Genomic DNA, 20,664 nt, shown 5'->3' with positions numbered 1-20,664 from the left:
CATTGCTGTAAACAAAACTTGCAAGATTAGCACTGCCTGTCTTAAAATCACTGCGGTGAACATAACTTTGTAGCGGGAATTGCTGCTACAAACACTTAAAGATAAATCGTCACTAGTCTGTATAGATGGGGAATATACGAAGTACCTGAACGAATAGACATATTTTGCGCTGATGAATTTACAAAAGCCGTAACTTTGGCACCTAAAGAGTTTTATCAAGAATATTGAAGAACTTGCACAACCACCACATAAATAATGTAGTGACCAGTGGCAAAGCGAACAAGCTGTTTCAGTATATTAATTTCTTTTTTCTTTTTTTTGGGGGGGGGGGGGGGGTGGCATTCATGTAAGTGACCAAAAATGTCAATTTTAATTTATTTTGTATTTTCTAGTAGAATTCATGAACGATACCTTCCCGTAGTTTCATTGATGAAATCGCATCCGAAATGCCTGAAAAATAATATCTGACGTGACATTCCTGCCATGCCCACTTTTTGAAGCAACACTTCAATATTAGCGCGGTGAACAACGATTCTGTGGATTACTTTCAAGAAAACTTGCATGGGATGCATCTAGATGATTGTGATATATCCTCTTTGGTTTTAAAGATCATCTGTGACTCTGTTCCGTATCTTAGAAACAATAACAAACCACCTGCTTTGTTTATGAAAAAGCAATTCTTGTTTTTCCTTGCGCTACTAACGGAGATGGCAAAGCTATTGGACAAAACGTACCCTGTGTAAGTGACATAAAAAGTGCAGTGAGGGCTACATATTTCCACATATTGTCAACACATAAACATCTGTGCCCCTTTGATTACTATAAATATCTACAGGATCAGAGGGATAACAGTTCCTACATTCACAAGAAGAAGCTTCCAAATTCTATCCTGGATTTATCAGGCCCACTTGCAGGTTTCTGGCCGATCCTTAACTTCTAAAAAAGTGTTTTCAAGGAAAAATCCAGAATCCAAATGAGTCTCTAACTTCACTCATATGAAGACGATGCCTCAAAACCGTATTTTCATCTGCTACATATGTCAGAATTGCAACATATGATGTAGTTCTTGTACTTAATGATAGGACGGTAGGAAGGATGAAGGCATTAGAGAGAATGGACTTTAAGATAAGAAATTTCACTCAAGACATCTGGAGAAAAACAGAATTACAGAGCCTCTCTACAGCTGAAAAGTCAGTTGAAGACCTGGTGAAGGAAAGAAGGCAGAAAACAAGAAACCAGAAGAGAATTATTGAAGGTAAAGAGGACCCAGAGTACAAATCTGGGGCCCCCTGAAGAGATGACACAAGAAAGAAGGTTACCTTGTTCTTTACATTGCTTTTTCTGAAAATTATTATTGTTTTTAAATTTATGTACCTCCTTCTCAGAATCTATAAACGCTAGAACTATGGAATTTTGGAAACTTATTTCTAAAAACCTAATAAATGTCGTGCATAGCTGAGATCTGAGCCAAAGGTCTTGGAATTTTGCTTTAATTTTCTATTATACTTAACAGAATTACAATTAAAATGTATTAAAAATCGGCTATTCGATATATTTACGGTTCCTCATGAGAGGAGCTTACCACTCGAACATTGGAAAAGAGATTAAGCAGAGAAGATTTTGCAAAAATCTCTTGAATAGTTTCTAAGAGAAAGGTGCAAATACTAATTTTGGAATATATAGTTTTATAATTGCATAAAGAATTGAAAGATATATAATCCAAGGGACTTAACAGTAAATGTATTAATTCCATGTAAAGCATAGTACAAAATTTCATTGCCCTATCTTCAAAATTGTGGATTTGGTGCATTTTTTAAACTGTTTTTTTCATGAATGTCCCCCCTAAACTTTGGTAGAATATCTGAAGTGGCGTCAAAACCCAACTGAAGTGACCATATACAAAGACAATATAGTTGACTGGGGTGAACTACTAGCTGTAGGTCCCACAAATGAATACAGAATATCATTTTTCTCATATCTGCCCTTAAAAGCCGTAACAGCACGACGTGGTGGATATACTGGGGAAGGAGAAGGCAATAACAATGACAGACTACTGCTATAAAATAATTTAAACTTTTCATATGATTTTCACAACGTTTGTGATTTTAAAAAATTGAATTAATAATTTATACACGAAATAAATGATCAGTTTTTTACTTCTATGAGTTCAGTTTGGTTAGGCAATGTAAACTACCCATCTGATTCTGACATAACCCTATCCCTTCAAACTATACATTTTTCCCTTTGTATTTCCTTCCAGTGCTTGCAGAGTAATCAGAATTACTACCCTCGCACCGTCACTATTTCTGATACCGAATTTTCGTCCAGTCACTTCAATTATTTTTTCTTTTATGTGGGATTGTACAGTTCAGTTTAGAAGCGCAGACTGTGGTAATCAACATCCAACATATCCCACAGTTAACGTATGGTGGTTTCTTCGAAACTGCGAAGATAATACTTTTCTAGAAATCTGGTCGCACGTCTCCACATGTAATTTGCAACAGGGTCTTGCACGAACGTTACAAATGTAGGGCCGTTCAATCGTAAGAAAGTAACAAATCCTCAAAATCTAAGGAGTCGCTTAGCACATGAACGACATGTTTCAAGATTTTTTCACCATCCTGCATCTGAAATCGCTTGGGAAGGAAGGTGCCGTCTGTGGAGACAGTGATTCAGAATAACCGCTGCGAAACAACTGCTGACGCTGCCTACCACGGCGCCAACGTTTCTGGAGAAAGTGAGGAGCTTTGTGTTTTTTAGAGATATTAAAAATCATCTTGGTGGTTTCAAGTGGAATGAAAAAGAATATCGCGGCGCGAGCAATATCCTACCGAGAAAGTCTGCCCGAACTCTTGGCAGACAAGGTGGAAGCGAGTGGGGCGTGGGGACCAAGAGATTGCATGCGTCACAACATTCACGGAGCACTACTACTTGCAGCCGCAGGTTTTAGCGGAAGTTGTTGTGAACGTCTAGGCCAGTCACGAACTATTATCAAACCCGAAAAACCATGTTCAACAGCTTTCGAGACCTACATTGATACGGTTTTCTGGTTTTCTTGTAGCTTACATCTTTCACATTAGTGCCACTGTCTTCCTCTTTTTTTTTAATTTTTTAATGGGAACGAGTCACGTATTTTTGCCTTTACGTACCCAGTAAAGGTGTCAAGAGGAAGTGCTGATGCCACGTGAAATTAGGATAGCAAAAAAGATTACCGATCAATGAATACAGGGCACGGGGTGGAGTCCCAAGATAACAGGATCATTACAGAATATCTAAATGACGAAATCCATTTATTGCTTTTCTAGTGGTGTTTTATCTTCGCCAACATATGTTTCGAAGCCTCAGATTGATTATCAGAGTATCAAATTGTATACACTGACGGAAAAAAATTAATTTAGATTACAGGTTAATGTAAGCACGCGATAAACCATTGAAAATGTGAAATTCTGGTACTTTAATAACAGGTATAAACGCCAGAATGTTGAATGCAAGCATACAACACGCATTGTGTTGGACAGGTGCCTGATGTCAGTTTACGGGATGGAGTTCCATACTTGTACTTCGTCAGTTAGTACAGGGACTGTTAATGCTTATCGTTGATGACGCTGGAGTTTTCGTTCGATGATATCCCATATGTACTCGATTGGAGACAGATCTGGTGATCTAACAGGCCAAGGCAACGTGTCGACACTGTATAGAGCATGTTGGGTTGTGTAACAGCAGTATGTGGGTGAGCGCAATTCTAATGGAAAACATCCCCGGAAATGCCGTTCATGAATGGCAGCACAACAGGTCGAATCACCAGATCGACGTATAAAATTGCAGTCAGAGTGATTGGAATAACAACGAGACCGCTTCTGCTGTCATACGAAATTGCACCCCAGACCATAACTGTACGTGTAGGTCCATTCTATTTTACAAGCAGACAGGTTGCTTGCCTGCCGTCAACTAGCCTCCTTATAACAAATGCACGGTCATCACTGGCACCGAGGTGGAACGAACTTTAGCCGGTCGCGGTGGCCGAGCGGTTCTAGGCGCTACAGTCTGGAATCGCGTGACCGCTACGGTCGCAGGTTCGAATTCTGCCTCGGGCATGGATGTGTGTGATGTCCTTGGCTTAGTTAGGTTTAAGTAGTTATAAGTTCTAGGGGACTGATGACCTCAGAAGTTAAGTCCCATAGTGCTCAGAGCCATTTGAACCATTTTTTTTAGAACGAACATTCATCAGAAAACACAACAGACCCACCCCGTCCTCTAATGAGCTCTCACCTGACACCACTGAAATCGCAAATGGCGGTGGTTTGGCGTCAGTAGAATGCACTCTACAGCGCCTCTGGCTCGGATCTGTCCTTGAAAAATCCGATTTGTAACAGTTATCTGTGTCACACTGGTGCCAACTGATGCCCATATTGCTGCTGCAGATGCAATACGTTGCGCTAGAGCCACAAGCGAAAAGCAGTGGTCTTCCCCCTCGATAATGCCACGTGGCCATCCGGAGCTCGGTCTTCTTGCGACCGTACCTTCCCGTGACCACCGCTGCCAGCAATCAAGTACGGTGGCTACATTCCTGCCAAATCGTTCTGCAATATCGGAGAAGGAACTTCCTGCTTCTCGTGGTCCTATTACTCAACATTGTTCAAACTCAGTGAGGTGTTGATAAAGATGTCTTTGTCGCCCTAAAGGCTTTTCAGTTTCAAAAGTGACTAATGCACGCACACAACTGTAACAGCTTATATTTAAAGCGAACTTTGTGCGAAATTGGAATAGACAGCATCTTTCAGATGTAGGAACACGCCTACCAGCTTTCGTTTATGTCGCACAAATTCTTCTTAGTGTTGCAATTCTTTCCGTCTGTAAAGTAGGACCTTCATTGCGAATTCAGAATTTCAGAAACGTGACATCTTCAAAAACTGTGTAGACGGCATTTGTAAGTTACGTCCCTGTGGTGTCGTATACGACAACAGCACTCCGTCTTCAGGCCACAAGTGGCCCATCGGGACTATCCGACCGCTGTGTCATCCTCAGATGAGGATGCGGATAGGACGGGCGTGTGGTCAGAACACCGCTCTCCCATTCGTTATGATGGTTTTCTTTGATCGGAGCCGCTACTATTCGGTCGAGTAGCTCCTCAGTTGGCATCACGAGGCTGAGTGCACCCCGAAAAATGGCAACAGCGCATGACAGCTCGGATGGTCACCCACAGGTGCTGGTGACGCTCGACAGCGCTTAACTTCGGTGATATGACGGGAACCAGTGTATCCACTGCGGTAAGGCCGTTGCCCCTATACGACAGGAATCAGCAAAATTCGAAGGTAAGCGCTTTCGGTGATCTGGCATCGCTATGTAGTTCCTCGCATAACAACTGCAGCCTTACATGAAGCTGTGACTTGGGAACATACAGGGTGGTAATAAAGAAACTGATGGAGTTCTGAGAGCTGCACTGCGGACTGTATACATCGCAAGAGGCTGAGACAATGCGTGTTCATTAACTTTCAGCAACCAGGTGAAAAAAATATTAGGATTTAAGCAGTCAGAATGCGAAAAAAATTCCTGTTTTGACGTCAGTATACTTTTGTTGATTGGCGACGAGACGATGGTTTATTTTTCTATGATTGTTGGTATAAAGGATTAAGGATGTTGTAGTTCTCCACAAGAAAAGTAATTTCCTTTGAGGAGAAACACCGTGCACTGCTGGTAAAGTTGTTTTACCAGAACGGCAGCAATAGCAGCGCTGCATTGCAGGAATAAGACCAGCAGAAACAGCTCCGACGAGGCCACATGTCAATGAATCATCTACGGAATATGACCACGGAATTTAAAGGAACAAGTAATTAGATGGTGCTTCAGGGAGAAGAAGGCGATCCATTCCCACCGGGGTTGTTGATGAAAAAATGGTTCAAATGGCTCTGCGCACTATGGGACTTAACATCTGAGGTCACCAGTCCCCTAGAACTTAGAACTACTTAAACCTAACTAGCCTAAGGACATCACACACATCCATGCTCGAGGCAGGATTCGAACTTGCGACTGTAGCGGTTGCGCGGTTTCAGACTGAAGCGCCTAGAACCGCTCGGCCACATCGGCCGGTCAGTTGTTGATGACATTACTTTCGCTACAATCGATAGTGCAGCACATGCCTCAAATTCTGCAGCCTGTGCTCGAGCTGGGTCACGGGAATTGTCTCTCCCCTGGTTAACGTTTCAAAAGATTTTGGCTCGTTATACACTGGTATCTCTACAAGATTCAGAATTTGCACCAAAGGAATCCCAAGATAGGCTACAACGCTGTGACTTTGCCCTTCGTTTTCCGGCACGCGTGGGAATGGATAACATGTGGCCGGGTAATATTCATTGAACTGCGTGGCACATTTTACTCTATACGGTGCCGTGAATGAACAGAACTGTATCATATGGCGCTCTATTCCGGCACATGTTATGCAGGTACATCCACTGAAGTTGGCTGATGTGACTGCGTGGTGTTGTTTCACCAAGTTTCTTCATTCTCGCTCTGTTTTTCTTCGACAGCCGGCCAGTGTGGCCGAGCGTTTCTAGCCGCTTCAGTCTGGAACCACACAACCGCTACGATCGTAGGTTTAAATCTGCCTCGGGCATGGATGTGTGTGATGTCTTTAGGTTAGTAAGGTTCGAGTAGTTCTAGGGGACTGATGACCTCAGATATTAAGTCCCATAGTGCTCAGAGCCATTTGCACCATTTTTTTCTTCGACAAGTTGACACCACACCGGCCTGTTTTGATGAACAGTGACATCTGCACGTTATAAGAACCTCTTGGAGCGACATGTGATTCCAACTTTGCAATAACGGTACTATATTCACACACTATTTTCATGCACGATGGGGTGACACCGTAGGTCGCTCGTAGGTGAAATTTGCTTCGAGAAACCTTTGGTAATGATCGGAACATCAGTAGGCAATTTCAAGATATATGGCCTTCAAGATACCCCGACCTGAAACCAAGTGACCACTGCTTGGAGGAATACCTGAATGATCATGTCTATCAGGAATATATCCTGACTCTTCCTGATGGGAAGGATGGCATAAGACGACATATCGCTCTGATTACGCCGGATATGCTGCAAGCATCTGTCGACCATACCATGTTAAAGTTGCACATGTTGCTGAGTCCAAAGGCAATATTGAACCCCTGTTGTAACTCGTGACCTAATATACGTGCCAGAACCACATTAGCACTTGTCTGATTGTTACTCTCCTTTACATGCACCCACACCACATTCTGATTACATAAAGCGCCATATTTTCACCAGGTAGCAGAATGTGATACTATTATTCTATCAGAATACTCAGCGGGTTCACCGCTTAATGAATCTAAATACTGTGCCTCAGCGTCCTACGATGTATACATCCCACAGTGCAGCACTCGGAACAACGTCCGTTTAATTATAGCCACCTTGTCTCGGTGTTGCCAACAATACCCACAGCGGGTACTATAGAAGACCCTCTTACATTTTGATGTATAGTCTCATTCAAAAGGCTCTCCACATCCAGAAATTGATAAAATAACCAGCGGAAACGCTGCCTGAACTTCAACAAGACGCTGAATCTAGCATTGGTAATGCTGAATCGTTTCGACTGCTGAATGTGACGCAACAAAAGAGATACCGTCTCCACAACTTGTACTTTCTGCCTTAGTTTTCGGTTGCTCGCCCGCAGGAGTTAAAGACGGTTGGAAGTAAGGATCTCGGGTGAATATCGTGATTGTCAGTGGGAGACATATATAATACTACGACAACAGACCAACGCCGGGAGTTCAAAATTGTTGAGGCTTTCGTGTCCTCTTGCTGAAGTACTGCCTATAGGATTTCGTCTCGGATTTTTCGATCGACTTTTGTTTGATGATTTTTCTAACGTTTCACCAGCACGAGTGCCTGGCATTGTCAACCGCTGTCCCCATTGCTGGTGAATGACTTCGACAATGTTAGAAAAATAAACACAAAGACCCGAGACGAACGAAAAAAGATATTTTTCCGTCTTTAGAGGGAAGTGTGGGATGGCTTAAGCGAGGCTTGTAGCCTTTTTCAGCTACGGGATTTATAAAAAATTGTGTTGTTTCATTATAAAATGTGCTATAAATAATACGAGTATTTTACAGTTCATATGACAATATACTGGTAGGTTATAGTTGAGCCGGCCAGTGTGGCTGAGCGGTTCTAGGCGCTTCAGTCTGGGGCCGCGCGACCACTACGGTCGCAGGTTCGAATCCTGCCTCGGGCATGGATGTATGTGATGTCCTTAGGTTAGTTAGGTTTAAGTAGTTCTAAGTTCTAGGGGACTGATGACCTCAGATGTTGAGTCCCATAGTGCTCAGAGCCAATTAGGTTATAGTTGAAAGCATGCAGTGTATATTTAGACCCAATTGATGCTGTATTGCTAGGACTGTGCAACGCGTCTACGATCTACAGACATGTAAAACTATGTAAGAATAAACTAGCCGACAGGGACCGTCGACTACTGTCACGCCTCGTCAATGACAATAGGGTTCAAATCCGGCACTAATTCCCTCTGTCGGTCACAATATCCTGATCTTACCTGCATCAATTAAATTATACGTCGAAGAGAAAGGAAAACTGCTACCAAAAATGTCAGCTGTTGCAGGAATGTAGGAACATGGAACCATTCCTCTGCGGAGTGTAATTCATTTATGTAATGAAACCTAAAAGAGTAAACAGAAACTCGGCAGTACTTTGCGAACAGGACGAAATTAAAACGGTTTTGAGTGGGCGCACAGAACATATCAAGTAATTACGTTCTGCTGTTGGGACGCCTCTTAGTCTGAGATTACTGCATCGGCTGCTGGAGGAACGCGGAAGCCGTAACCAAGTTGCCAGTAGCGACAAAATTAATTGCTGCAGCAAGTACGCAAGCCAGGCAAGCCGTGTAGCGCCACATCTGTACATTTTCGAATTACTCCGAAATAAATGAAAGAGACTAAATCTTATTTTGTCAGTATTTGATCAGCTTTTCGTAATATTTTCTGTGGACGATTGAAGTACTTAATAGAGGCCTGTTTTCAAGATATGGAAGCCTGCAATAGGACTGAGTCGGCCGGACTCTCTCTCAGCATCGTTCCACATCGCAGCACGCATTTTTTGCACTGTGGGAACACATACTCTCGATCTCGACATACTTTGGGGCAGTGGATGTTAAACTTTTTTGCTCAAGAGCCAATACTAAATAATTGTGGGGCGGTACGTAGGTCCATATAAGAATCGATCTCATTATTACCTGGTAATCCACTTCAATTAGTATGTCATGAGCGCCCAATAGATGAGCTACAGTCAGAGCACGATAAGTGGGCCGCTGACGTCACCCACTTACCCCCCTCCCCCCCACCCTTCCCTTAGCCCCCATCACTGGTCTTTGAAGTCGAGACTATTCGGAACACTTCATGGCATTGACATTGAGACTACCTGACAACGTATTGATGCAATGTTGTGCTTGTTGTATGAGCAGGAGATTAACTTTTTAATAACAGTAACTGTACTTATATTTAAATGTATTACGCAATACGAGACACAATAAAAATGTTTACTAAATTTAATGAGTCGTTTTTCTTCTACTGATTGCTCTTTATTACATCAATTTCATATTCCTTGCTGCATATACTTACCATTTGAACACTTCCCAGAATCGGCGAAGCACCCACATTTAGCGTTTATTGTTGTACAGAAAATTGGTATTGTGAAATCGGTGGTTTAATTTTTAATAAAAGTATGCTTTGAAAACTCCCATTCAAATTATTAGAAACATTTTTTTAGTATTAGGAAGACCGGGCTGTGTTGTGTAGTAGTCCAGAACAGCAGGGACGGGGTCGAAAGGGTGTTTGGAGGGTTGGGGAACGTCGGTGATTTGGAAAAGGCTGAGAAAAGATGGTTTAAATGATCCAAGGAAGACATCGGACGAAATCATGGCGAAGTACCCAAAAACAGTGCATTGTGTGTCAGTTTTGTAGTCACCATGGTGCACTCATAATTGAATAAACAGTCGGTGTTATATTCCCTCACCTTTCCTGACGTCGCACTGAGGTACATGGTAGTAACTTAACTTTTCCACGATTGCTTGGTTTTGGAAGCTACACATTACACCTTATTTACATTGGCAGAAGCTCTACCGAAATTAACATTAAGAAAAACGCTACTGCAGCCATTCTAGTTTAAGTTTCTGTTGGTTTTGCTAACTATTTTAGAACATTAGTTAGGTCACACCTGATTCCTCCTCCAACAGTGTAGGTTATACCAACCAGTGCACTAAGCAAAAGCGCAGTCGTACGTTAATTCGTAGTGGAGATCCTATAGCTCACAGTACACTCGTAGGGACTTCAGTAAGTGTGCCACTGAAATGACGTGGTAACCGTGGATATACTCCAGAGATGAAGTACGCAGGATGCTACGATTATTCTCGGAAAAACCTCTAAGATGCTTCAGGTCCACCGTCAAATTCTGGCGGTGCATGGACCAAATGCAGTGTGGCGTCCAACCGTAGTGAAATTATGTCAACTGTGCTAAAAATCTTATGTGTCTGTGTCATTTTGACGTGTAACGTAGCTTTCAATAAAAGTTACTTGGCCTGCCACATTAAAGTGTGACTTACTCCTTGAGGTCACCTCACGTATCTTGTAGGTCAGCATTGTCATCGCTTTCGCCACATGTTGTACATTTTTTCTAACGATATTTTATAGAAAGGTCCATACTTACATATTCCAGGTTGTACTCATATTCGCCAGAACTACGAATGGAAACACCGTACAGCAATGTAGATGTCCGCCCCTGGTAGCTGAGTGGTCAGCGCGACGGAATGTCATGCCTAACGGGCGGGTTCAATTCCCAGCTGGGTCGGAGATTTTCTCCGCTCAGGGACTGTTGTGTTGTCCTTATCATTATCATTTCATCCCCATCGACACGCAAGTTGCCGATGTGGCGTCAGCTCGAAAGTCTTGCACCAGGCGAACGGTCTACCCGACGGGATGCCCTAGCCACACGGCATTTCCATTTCCAATGCAGATGTGGGTTTGGCGTGCTTTCCCTATACCACTTAAGGCGAATGCTGGGATGGTTGCTTTGAAAAAGCAGGGCCGAATCATGTACGCCCCATTCCTAGCTTGCGCTCCTTATGTAATGACAGCATAGTAGACAAAACGTTGATCTTTCGTCCTCCCTTCTATAGCTTCCCTATACAAACATGTAATAATAATGTTTAGTGCAACTGAAGTAATTATGTATTTGGAAAATAAACATAATTGCACAAATAAGTGTTCATTTTCGGTCTTCAACCGATTGATATATGTAACGGTTCTGTTTCTCTGATTTTATTGCGAAGCGTTATTACGCATGCTGCTTATCCAGGTTTGTGCTGTAATGTAACGTAATTTACTGAGCTAATGTGAAACAGATAACAAGTTAGAGTGTGAGTTGAGCTTTATTTGTAAAAATGTTAAAGCTATGTCAAATAATCCCAGTTTTCATAATTATAGCCTTCTCTGCAGCGGAAAGAAGCCGGAATCGTTGGAGCGCTGCAGTCCGGCACCATTAAGCGGCACATTTAAGTTTTACACTATTGTTTTCAGGCACGTTACTGTTATGGCAGATTATTTCATAATTATCTACCTAGCAAAGCTGCTGACCTGGACCAGCCAGTTTAATGCCATATTTGCAAATCATTTTAAAGTATGAGGTGGAATTAGATCTTCACCTGTACTACGTCTAAACGAGGACAACTTTTATTACAAATAGTGAGCATTATATCTCACCTAGCACGTTGAAAAGCAAAGTCACACCAAAGGCACATTTAATTTCGCGAATAGTTATCAGATTGCATTTGTTTGCGTTTTAATGTGTTTGTGGTAGGATACCGACCATACGTGGCTTAGAATTCGCAAAGCTTTGTTAGATCGTTTTCACTGTTTTATCAGTTGTAGCAATATTGCGCCACATATAGACAGTTACACTGAAATAATAATAGCAGTCTTTAATTAACTTAATAATAACAAACTGAAGTATTAACATATTTTCGAAGCATGTGTAAAACGTACTTAATCAGTGTACGAGCATATTAAAATTACAATACTGCATCAGATTTTAGCAATTTCGCTTTTTCTTCCCTTCATCTAAAACTGGCAAAATTCGCCATATAAATGAATAAATGGGCAAAAGCTATGCAAGAGCTTTGGAGATTATTCTGCTTGAATACTTTCGTTGTTATCATGAATAACCAGTCCATTACACACATGCGTTGCTACCAAGATGGTAATAATTATACACACTTTCTTTGTATAAGCTCTACGAACGATACATCAATGTAAGAAGTGATCATCTTCTCCACGCACGTAGGATCCCTTAAGCAAGGAAAATATCGAAAGAAGTTAGCTTTCTTCAGTTAAAATAAGCTCTATTGGTACCAGACATTGATATCGAAACAAGGATTTACCTCCTAACAGCGTACATATATTCAGTAAATTGTACGCAGCATACCATGTCGGTTCGCCATACTTCTGCCAAGCGGTCAGCGGAATGATTACGATCAGTGTTCTCGAATGTTGTCTTTAGCATTACATACGACAACCAGACCATCTATGTCTTGACTTCAGCGGATCTCAGCAGACTGAAGAAGTTCAAGGAAACGAAACCGGTCGTAACGCAATAAATGTGTAAAAATACAGCTGAGGTGGTTTTCGTCAATCACTAGCTCTTAAAGATTCAGGAGTGGAATCAAAACTAAAGGTGAAACGGTATCAAAGATACGATTCGCTGATGACTTTGCTGTCCTCAGTGGAAGTGAAGAAGAATACATGATCTGCTGAATGGACTGGACAGTCTAATGAGTACAGAATATGAATTGAGACTAAATCGAAGAAAACCGGAAGAAAGTAGCAGAAATGAGAACAGTATAAACTTAATATTAGGATTGATGGTCACGAAGTTGATGAAGTTAAGGAATTCTGCTACTTAGGTAGTAAAATAAACAATGACGGACGGAGCAAGGAGGACATCAAAACCACCGGCCGCTGTGACCGATCGGTTCTGGGCGCTTCAGTCCGAAACCGCGCTGCTGCTACGGTTGCAGGTTCGAATCCTGCCTCGGGCATGGATGTGTGTGATGTCCTTACGTTAGTTAGGTTTAAGTAGTTCGAAGTCTAGGGGACTGATGACCTCACATGTTAAGTCCCTCAGTGCTTAGAGACATTTTGACATCAAAAGCAGACTAGCACTGGCAAAAAGGGCATTCCTGGCCAGGAGAAGTCTACTAGCATCAAACATAGGCCTTAAGTTGTTAAGACATCAGGGAATAACTTCCATGGTACTAGAGGGAGCTGTAGACCCAAAAACTGCAGAGAAGATAGAGACTCGAATACGTCCAGCGGATAACTGATGACGTAGGTTCAAATTGCTGCTCTGAGAAGAAGAGGTAGTCACAAGAGAGAAATTCGTGGCGGGCCGCATCAAACTAGTCAGAAGACTAATGAATCAAAAACAAAAGTTGTTATTCGTACTTTTCTGTAATGGTTCCCAAGTTCACTGTATGGCCCCGTGGATGAGGGAGTGATTTAACATTGTTCTGTTTTCTTCCTAGGGTGAATAGAATATAAATTGGAGGTTTCTTTTATAACGTTATTTTAATTTCAGGAAAATTCATACACTCGAACTTATTTCTCTACACACTCTCATGAATGGGAAATACATGTTTCCCTGTAGATAGTCTTTTGATCCCATTTTCGTAACTGAAGTTGGGTGTGATAGCAGTCAGTTACGCAAGGATGCTTAGACAGCGGCATCGTCGTCGAATCTGTATCTTCCGACTGCTTTCTTTAGTGGTACAGACGAATTAAAATTGCAGGGTGATATGTCTGAACTGTAGGGAGGATGTTTTAGCGTGGTCCAGGACAATTGCTGAACTTTTGTCGAGCTCTGGCAGCTGTGTGGGGTCGAGCGTTGTCTCAAAGTGGTGAGAAGACGAGGCACCTACCTTGCGGACACTTTTTGAAATCCAAGGTGGCCTGTAACGATCCCCTAGCACTGCCGTAGCTTATGACAATCTTAGCAGCAATTCCATCTATTGTTATTCGGCAATCGCCTTCAATAAGCTGGCTAACGATGCAAATATTCTCCTCAGTCGTGCTGATGCTCGAGCGGCGTTAATCAGTTGCTTTCTCAGCTCTTTCCCGTTGCCGTAGAAACTGTTTGTGACCTGCTCATATGTCCGAATTGTGTCACAAGTCTTTTCAAAATTTCGGACGTTTTACTCCCTCTCCCGCAAAAAAACTTGATTATAACGGGGTTGCGCAACGCAACCTTTTTCTCTAATACGCCATTCTAACTCAAGAAACTACACGACAACGTTCTAGCTGTGGGGACTACTCATTGGAAACGGGAAACGAAAGCAACTGTGGGCAGAGATCGCGCCGCTCTACATTTGCAAAAGGGCGCGTGAAACAAAAAAATCTGGTTTATTCTTGATTCATCCTCGTAGTTTTACTTTCCATCGCCTGAGCTATCAAGGTGCAGTCACTGAGTCGAAGTTGATTTCGGTGTCTCAGCTGGAAAAGGTGGACGTCAAACCTTTTAGTATTCAGTGTTGCTGTCTACTAAGGTTAAGAGGTGTGCCACAAAGAATATACGCATTATCTCCTCAAAACATAGTTATTAATATGTATTGTGACCTGTGATTCTGGTTTGGTCTTTGAAACTACTTTGTTTTTGTAAGAGATCGATACAAAGTTACAATTGAGGATTAAAACTATTATATATTGGCACTAAGCTTCCACATTTACTTTCTCCGTTGCTATTGTGTTGACATAGTGGGAGATACATATGTTTTTCTTACACAGATTTGGACATTTTAGCTCTTGCAACATGCCCTCAACCTTTCCAGGTCTTTACTGATTACAGCAGTGATGGTGAGAATGTCTTCTGCTACGTTACTGGCACAAATTGAGGTTCAGAATGTGCTGCTTTTGTGCACGGTAATATTTCGGGCTCCTAACTGCTTCACAGTATCATAAATGTATTGTAGGGGCAATTGGAGTATAATCGGATAGCTAAGTATAAAACTAAATAACAAAGAAAACTTTCATTGTTGGCACTTCAAATTTATTTCAGTGGAAGATAAGCAAGGCATGAAAAACATCTATGAACCATGGGGACTTATTTTTGATGGTTTACATTAACCCGTCTTTCTAAACGTTAATCATATTATTAGTGAGAAAAATAATCTAAAAATTGGCGCAAAGTAATTGTAAAATCTGTATGTAATTATTAAATTTAATTATGGAAACGTGTACACAAGCAGTGTACCGTTAAACGCATGTAATTTTTAAGTTACACATACATGTTACGAAATCACAGGGTGATATCAGCTAATTCCGGTTTTATCCCATTGCTTACACTCGGTTTTACCTCAACTGTACCTTATCTGTAAAATTTTCTCTGCATGAGAAAGAAGTTCAAAAATGGTTCAAATGGCTCTGAGCACTATGGGACTCAACATCTTAGGTCATAAGTCCCCTAGAACTTAGAACTACTTGAACCTAACTAACCTAAGGACATCACACATACCCATGCCCGAGGCAGGATTTGAACCTGCGACCGTAGCAGTCCCGCGGTTCCGGACTGCAGCGCCAGAACCGCTAGACCACTGCGGCTGGCGAGAAAGAAGTGAAGAATTGTTTAACGCGGCATATATTGACAAAGCCTATTAAAAGTGTCGTTCATTTTATTACTAGCTTCAATTTGAATAAGTTCCTTGCTGAACAACAAATTTTGACAAAGTAAGATATACAACCCCAAAAACATAACAAATTATTTTGCTGAACAACAACACGTCTATCACTACAGAGCCTCATGGCTGTACTGAAGTTGCCCGCCGTCTTCGTGTTCTAATGGCCAATAAAAAATGTTACCGATTCGTAAAAAGAAATACGAGGCTTCCCACATCCCCCCCCCCCCCCCAGCCCATACCCGACTATACCTCAGCTTCCCTTACAGTCGTAAGTAGTTATGGCATCGCCATTAATGAAGCAGAGCACATTACCCTTCTGTGAACTGTTTACTCCACGTTATCGTACGAGCAAATATTCTAGCCTATGTTTTCTCATTATTCCTCGATAACAATATGCTTCTCTTTTTCAATGTAGAATTACATGTAATCAGTATTAGTTGCCACATATTTGATACTGACAGTATAAGATAAAAGTCCTATTTTAATATACTGCAGAAACAAAATGTTCTCTTTATATGGAAAGGTACTTGTTTACTTTACAGTAATTTACTTCATATCTCAGTTATTGCTGTTTTTATTTCCCAGTACGTTATGTACCTCCAAGGCAGTATTCAATTATTACGTTACAACATCCGAAAGAGGAAGAAATGATGCTACAAAACCCAAGTGAAATATGGGTGCTACAATATTAGCATTTGGTGATGGATGAGAAGAGAGAGGAGGTGACCGACGCAAGAATATTAACAGAGTTTTGGAGTGGAAGGAGAAGCTAAGATGTAGATACATGTCGGTCTTACAGATTAAAACAAATCTACTTCGAAATACTACAGAAGCAACTGTTTAGTGCAGTATAGAGGAAGAAAAACGAAAAGCTTTATTTGTCAAAGGAAGAAGCAACAGACTAATAAACTGTAGCGATCGACAGAGGTTAGTGTATGCAGAACTGATTATGGGGACTGCTTGACTTAACAGGAATACACACAAAGGAAGTTGTCTCACGACGGAATGAGTGATTCTACATCGCCACACCAGTCGTAAGAAAGAGAATTTAAGAAGAAAATAAGGAATAACATCAGTGAAAAAGAATATTGACAAAATTTCGTTGTCTTGTTTGCAGTGTAAATCCTCCACTACGCCTTTCAATTGCTAGTAATAACAAAGCGGTAAAAAAGCGTGGAGAGCAACTGTTTGATCCGCTACCAGCTCGTATTACTAGCGTCTGTGTGGGTGTGCTCCAAAAGTCAACGACTCGGCTACCAGCTAGGGAGTTTTTACATTCCAACCAATTTATTTTGAAATATTATTGAATGAACTGTATTGAGACGAACTTTGAGTTTTTGAGCGAGTCAAGGTACAAAATTTTTACATTACACATCCACTACAAACTGTGAAAATTACAACAAGCACAAACCAAGAGTAGAACGTGTCGAGTGCCGTAGTACAAATGGGTGATTCAGATTGCAGAGAGGTGGCGAACGCATTCAGCGAGCTCAGCCTTCTCCGGCGACCCCAGAAAGGTCAATGTTACATCACTCTGTATCAGCGAGGATCCTTCAAACTACGGGACAACGTCAAAGCAAGTCCCAACATATCTCACAGACGTCAAAGGACGCAATATCCGCATGTGAATGAGTTTGAACCTGCAAAATGACAGCTCTCTGAGAAACGGATTTATCACGCCGTGACGTTCCGTCTCGCTTAGGGCGTGCTGTCCGACAGCGATATGTGTGTGTGTGTGGTTGTGAGTGTGTGTGTGTGTGTGTGTGTGTGTGTGTGTGTGTGTGTGTGTGAGAGAGAGAGAGAGAGAGAGAGAGAGAGAGAGAGATAGAGAGAGACGAACCAGTGAGGGTAACAAGACTGTAACTATGCGATGAGCGGCCACTGGACTACACACTTTGACCACAGCACGGAATGACCGTAAGTTTGTCTTCACGATCGTAACACACGTTGATCTTCTGCCACAGTTATGGTCCCATCGTCGATCGATACTGTTTATGTGGGAGAGACATCATATATTGTGCTGGCTTACATTATTCGGAAACCACTGATCTATTAGACTGCAGTGGTCACATGAATGCCGTCAATCGTGTTGATAAAGCTGCTGATTTTTGATTTGTGGGGCGCTCAACTGCAGGGTTATCCGCGCCCGTACAAAGTCCCATCTAGCCGCCGTCACAAATGCTGATGACGAAATGATGGTGAAAGCGCAAACATCCAGTCCCCTGGCAGAGAAAATCCGCAACCCATCGGGAGTCTAACCCGGGACTCCGAGGTCCAGAGGCAGCAACGCTAGCCTCTAGACCACGAGCTGCGGACTCACTCGTGTTCTGAGGCATGTAATGCAGTGCTTTTGGCAGATTTCCTCTTCAAACTACTCTACAGTGATGGCCGTATGTACGTGTTGGTCATAAATGTCGTGACTGTCATTACGTATCTTGTATGTTTAACGCAATGGTGGAGACACACAGGATGCAAAATGCTGCTCGAAAACAGTAAGAAAAGCATTTCTGTTAAAGAGATATTTGGTGGCAGAGAATATAAATTTAAATGTAGTTGTAAATATTTAAGATTTGGTTTAATTATTCTTCAATTAGCTTCAACCTTGAGGTCATCACCTAGCAGAACTTACGAAATTTATCGTTGTGCTTCGCACATGTCTATAATGTTGAGAGGTAATCACAATTGTTTATCAATGTTCCAGACTTTTCGATGTCGTCGCGTTACTTCAGGGCAACATATACGCACAGTGGTAAATAATTATAGGCTTAAAATTATAGATGTCAGCTATTTACCATGATAAATTTTTGTAAGTTATGCCAGGTAATGACCTTAAGATGAAAACTAGTTGTAGGAAAATAAAAATAAAAACTCTTAGCTATTAGTGATAGCTATTTTCAACAAAATGTTTTACTAAACCTAGGAAGCACCATTTTAAAACGTTTATAAATTAAAATTTTAGGAAGTATCTCCTGAAGATATCTGTCTGGACTGCAGGCTTTTACGGAGACTTTTTTATCCGTCCTACGGTTTTTAAGCTTTATACTAAATACAATACAAACAATAGCACATGTAATTTACGAATTTAATGTTATCCGTTTCGTCACCATTTGCCATCATGAACATGTTGAATGTCCAGGCATGCCCTATTGGGACATTGTGTAATAATGTGGTGAATGGTTTGCTTGGCTGTTTCACAATCACATTTTGGGGACGGATCGTTAGCGCAGCTATGAAGAAAGTCCGCGCATCTGAGGTGGCAGGTGTGTGTTCTGCTCGTTGGTGTTCATGTTCTGCGCGACTGGTCGAAGGCAGGGAGTTTCTTTCTTATGAAAGGCAAGTTCTGGCAACGAGCAGAACAAGCCCCCTTCCAGTCTCTGTTCCCATGAAACGCTTAAGATGAACTGCGACGTGTGGAGTTCCATGGTTGTTTTCATCCATGGTTTTCTTGATCGAAGCCGGTTTATCCAGGATAACCGCCCGTTGATAGGTAGGGAGTTGCGAGTTGCCTTGTATGTGTAGAAACTCATGAACAAGAGTGGCTTTTCGTTAAAGGTCAGAGGGTGCTATTCGACACAAGTTGATCTTAGTGTACCGCTGGAATTTCTCATTATGTTGTTCAGCTATGTGTCGACCACTTGTGTGTATGCGCGATACTGATCCGATCTAGAGCATCATATTGCGCAGTAGACTAGGCTAGTCCAAGTGATGAAATGCTCAGAGTTTCAGTAACGGAAACCTAGGTTGTTCCGCACAGCTTATGTGGTATGTTGTTGCCAGTGCGTATCTCCACTGTGATGTCCTCCATATGCTTTTATGACAGTCTAAAGTCAAATATAACCTCTAGATATTTTGGACACAGATTGTGGTGAAGCAGACTGTCACCAAAATGAACCTGGAGCTGTCTGTTTGAAGCTCTGATGCACAGTTGAAAGTAGGCTGTAACTGTCTTGGTGGGATTTGGTTACAGTCTCTATCTGCAAAAGTATGTTTCCATTATTGCTAATTCATGCTTTCCGTTTCTTTAAAATTTTGGTGTCCCGCTGACAGCTCCCAGTTGTCGGCGAACTTAAGAAATCTAGCTTTAGGCATATCGGAGGTGTAAGGATTAAACAGCAGTGGAGTGAGGACAAATCCCTGAGGTAATTCACGTTAAACCGCTTTGAAGGGCTGATCCTGTTGCCCATTACGACCCAAATTGACCTGGCGGCAAGCATATTATTAACATTTTCACTGCTGTGGGTGAGTATTGCGTCTCGCTACGTCATTTCGAAGGTGCTGCTCATGTATATGTGGGCCGTTCGGATTTTCCTACAATGTTACGGACATCTGCAAGTGTCCTGAGCCAACGACCTCTCATTGTTACGGACGAGCTACTTCCGTATGTCGCTGAATAAAAAAGTTTCATGTGTTTATAGTACAATATACGTGCTACACTGCATGCTACGTGCCATTTGCAAAAAGCCTCTTTTAGATATCTTGAATCGTTTATGAGACATAGCGATTGTTATGACCACATGATTCGCGATGGGCAAAGACGGACGACCGTCCTTTAGATACAAAACCCAATAACTGGAGAACGGAGAGAGATATCGTTCTGTTCTCTGTTTTAATACACTACTGGCCATTAAAAACGCTACACCAAGAAGAAATGCAGATGATAAACGGGTATTCATTGGACAAATATGTTATGGTAGAACCGACATGTGATTACATTTTCACGCAGATCGGGTGCTTAGATCCTGAGAAATCCGTAATAACGGCCTTGATACGCCTGGGCATTGAGTCAAACAGAGCTTGGATGGCGTGTACAGGTACAGCTGCCCATGCAGCTTCAACAAGATACCACAGTTCATCAAGAGCAGTGACTGGCGTATTGTGATGAGCTAGTTGCTCTGCCACCATTGACCAGACGTTTTC

Source organism: Schistocerca americana, chromosome 1 (genome assembly GCF_021461395.2).
Source record: "Schistocerca americana isolate TAMUIC-IGC-003095 chromosome 1, iqSchAmer2.1, whole genome shotgun sequence".
Classification (NCBI taxonomy): domain Eukaryota; kingdom Metazoa; phylum Arthropoda; class Insecta; order Orthoptera; family Acrididae; genus Schistocerca; species Schistocerca americana.
Note: the sequence above shows the minus strand (reverse complement) of the source record.